Source organism: Triticum dicoccoides, chromosome 1A (assembly GCF_002162155.2).
Source record: "Triticum dicoccoides isolate Atlit2015 ecotype Zavitan chromosome 1A, WEW_v2.0, whole genome shotgun sequence".
In the NCBI taxonomy this organism is placed as follows: Eukaryota; Viridiplantae; Streptophyta; class Magnoliopsida; order Poales; family Poaceae; genus Triticum; species Triticum dicoccoides.
In genome coordinates, this window is record NC_041380.1 from 337,487,473 (window position 1) to 337,490,921 (window position 3,449).

Genomic DNA, 3,449 nt, shown 5'->3' on the forward strand with positions numbered 1-3,449 from the left:
CGCCTCTGCCTCGAGCTCCGGCGATCAGATCAAGATCAGTTTCTGTATCAAGGTCAGCTCATGAAGATGAAACAAACATGAAGAGGAGAGTGTGCACTTGGTAGCTCCTCCTGCATCCTACACATGCACGTTGCTGGCAAGAGGAGGATGGCTGATATGAACTGATAACCCACAAGTGTAGGGGATTGTTTGTAGCCTTTTCGATAAATAAGAGTGTTGAACCTAACGAGGTGCTAAAGATAGATTAATATTCTCTTAAAGTTCTACCGACCACCGATACAAATCTACGCACACTAACGTTTACTTTACCTAGAACAAGAAATAAAACTAGTTTGTAGGTGTAGTTGGATAGTTTTGCAAGATAATAAAGAACGTGGAAATAAAAGTTAGGTATTGTTTTAATAAAAGAATAATTAGGTTAGTTTAGTGTGGATAAGTGGTGGTAGGATTTGCGAGATTGTCCTAGGTAATTGATATCTAGATCGGTCGTCATCGTTGCAATTTTATATGAGGGAGAGGCATAAGCTAACACACTTTCCGTACTTGGATCATATGCACTTATGATTGGAACTCTAGCAAGCATCTGCAAGTACTAAAGATCACTTAGATAAAACCCAACCATACCTTTAAGTGCAAATCCCGCTTTATCCCATATGCAACAACTCACTTACCCGAGTTTTTGTGTTTTTGACACCCACGTACTCAGTCGGTAAGTAAATAATGAACATATTGCAACACCCTACAACGAGAATTCCCCACGTGTGCGCGGAACGGAAGGCACTATAGGACAACACCAAAGTAAAACATACAAGTCAAACCAATCAACCCATAGAACAAAACAAATCTACTCAAACATCACAGGATGGCTACACATCATTGGATATATAGCATAAAGCACCATGTTCAAGTAGGGGGTACATCGGGTTGCGAGAGAGTGGACCGCTGATAATAGATGAGGGAAGGTGATGGAGGTGACGGTAAAGATGACGGAGTTGTCGATGTAGATCGCCGTCATGATGGTTCCCCTGGCGACGCTCCGACGCTGCCAGAAGAGAGGGGGAGAGGCCCCCCCTCCTTGGCATCCACCGTAACGGAACGCCGTTAAGCTATCGGGTCGGATTTTGGATCCGATAACCCGTTAACAGCCCTGACCAATGGGAAATTTCCACGTGTAAAATTCTCATTGGCCGAAGGGAATACGTGTCAGCTCGTCAGTGGGCCAGATGTCACCCGTCCATTGGAGGAGACATGCCTATGATACGTCGACACATGGCTGGGCCCAACAGAGGCCCATATAGGTTAAAAAGGCCGGCCCAGTCAAAGGCCCATAGAACTTAATCAGGTACTAGTGGGCCAGCCCAATAACGGCCTGCTTAATAAAGGCCAATTTACGGCCCGAAGCCAGATCTGGCCCGTTAATTGTTTGCCCAATATTTGGGCCCATTTGCGGCCCGAAGCCAGATCTGGCCCGTTAATTGTTCGCCGAATATTTGGGCCCAACTACAGCCCAGTGACTTTCGGCCTGTTAGAGGCCTGATGTAGACATGGGCCCATTTCAGCCCGGTGTGACTTTCGGCCTGGGAATGGCCCGTGCTGCCCATGGGCCATATATGGTCCGACGGGACATCGGGCCCACTAACGGCGTGTGCTAAAGGTGGCAACAGTTAAGCCCAACGTGACTTTGGGCCTGTTAAAGGCCTGTCACGTAATTCGGCCCGTTGATGCCTGTGCTAAGCTTTCGGCCTCTTAAAGGCCCATGATATCAGTGGGCCAACTAAGGCCCGAGATATGTTTCGGCCTGGTAACGGCCCATGAGCTAACTGGGCCCAAAACGGCCCGGTCTACATTTCGGCCTGCTGAAGGCCCGTCGATGACTAGTGAAAATTGAGGCCCAACATGCATTTTGGCCTGCTAAAGGCATGTGGTTTCATCTCGGCCGTAACAGGCCAGTACAATATTCAGCCTAGTAATGGCCCAACGCTACCTGGGCCAAACTAAACGCTGGGTCGACAAAAGGCCCAACTAAAATATAGGCCGGTGTAAGTTTGGGCCTGGCGCAATGTGTGAAGGCCCCAATCATTCGGGCCCAAGAAAGACGCATGCCGGCCCAATTGTGGCCCGCTAAAAACCTAGCCCGTTAGAGTCGAATGTTTCGGTCTGGTCGACTACATCTGCTTTTTCTCAGATAGCAAATGATGGCAGTAACTAGTAGGAATTAAGAACAAACCTACTCTATACAATAAAGAAATTACGGCATAGTAACTAAGAATAAACCTACACTACACAATAAAGGATTTAAGGTATATTACATCCACTGGGCATCGAAGTTCGCCACCAGTGATCATAAAGCGCAACGAAGAAGCAGATTACAAAAACTGGGCACCATTGCAACGTAACAAAATAATACTGAACCGAGACCACTTCCAAGACAGTTCAAGAAAGTTAGCCTTGCGGGGGAACTGCTGAGCAAGGCTGTGAGACCGGCCTAGCATGTCAGTCATAGCTTCCAGGTGTAGTTGTTTAGCGATGAGGTTCTCATTGGTGTTCTCCACAATCTTTCTTAGAGATAGGACTTCAAGTCGAAGTTGAGTTGCGGAATGCCTTTCTGCTAGAACTTGGGACTGAAGAAGTCGAACTGATTCAGACAACGAATTCTGTGAGCTTGTCTGACTGTTAGTCTCAAGTAACTTGAACACTGCATCAAGACAAGACTTTGGGGTTGTCTCGCTATCTTCAAGATGTTTTGTCTGCAATATATGTTGGGTTTGTCTCACAGCCTTCAGCAGACTTGTGCATGCCATCAGGCATATCACCCTGAAACAAAGCATAGAGATGACATGTTTTGCACGTGTATAAACAAAGATGATAACTGTTTTATCAATTCTATCCAATTTCAAATTAGAAAATAAAGAGTAAGTTCAAAATATCAATAGCATAAGTTGGCATTGTTCATAATGATGGGAGCTTCACCACACTACTGGATTACCATGTCAACATAACAAGCATAGATGAAGGGCAAAGAAAATCATTGTATCTATTTAGGATAATGTGCATGGCATGTTGTTCATATCATCAGCCACATCAGTAAGATAAAACAGGAGATGACAAGGTGCAAACATGGGCTACTTCACCACACACTGGATTATAGATCCACAAAAACAAGCATACATATAGGGAGTATTAAGTAATGTGCATGGTATGAATAAGGAATTTGGTTTTACAAGTAAAACTTAGAACTTACGGTTCTTATGAACATGCATTTTGGTAGAAACAGCAAATTAAACAGCAGTAAACGATAGGGAGTACGAGTAAATTAAACAGTAGTTGAGGATAAAGGCTTTAGAAGGACTGACTTATATTAACAGTTAACACCAGCTTTATAATGCCATTCTCCATGTCAAGGGAAGGATAACTCAAGAATTTCAGCACAGAATCTTCTTCATAAGCAT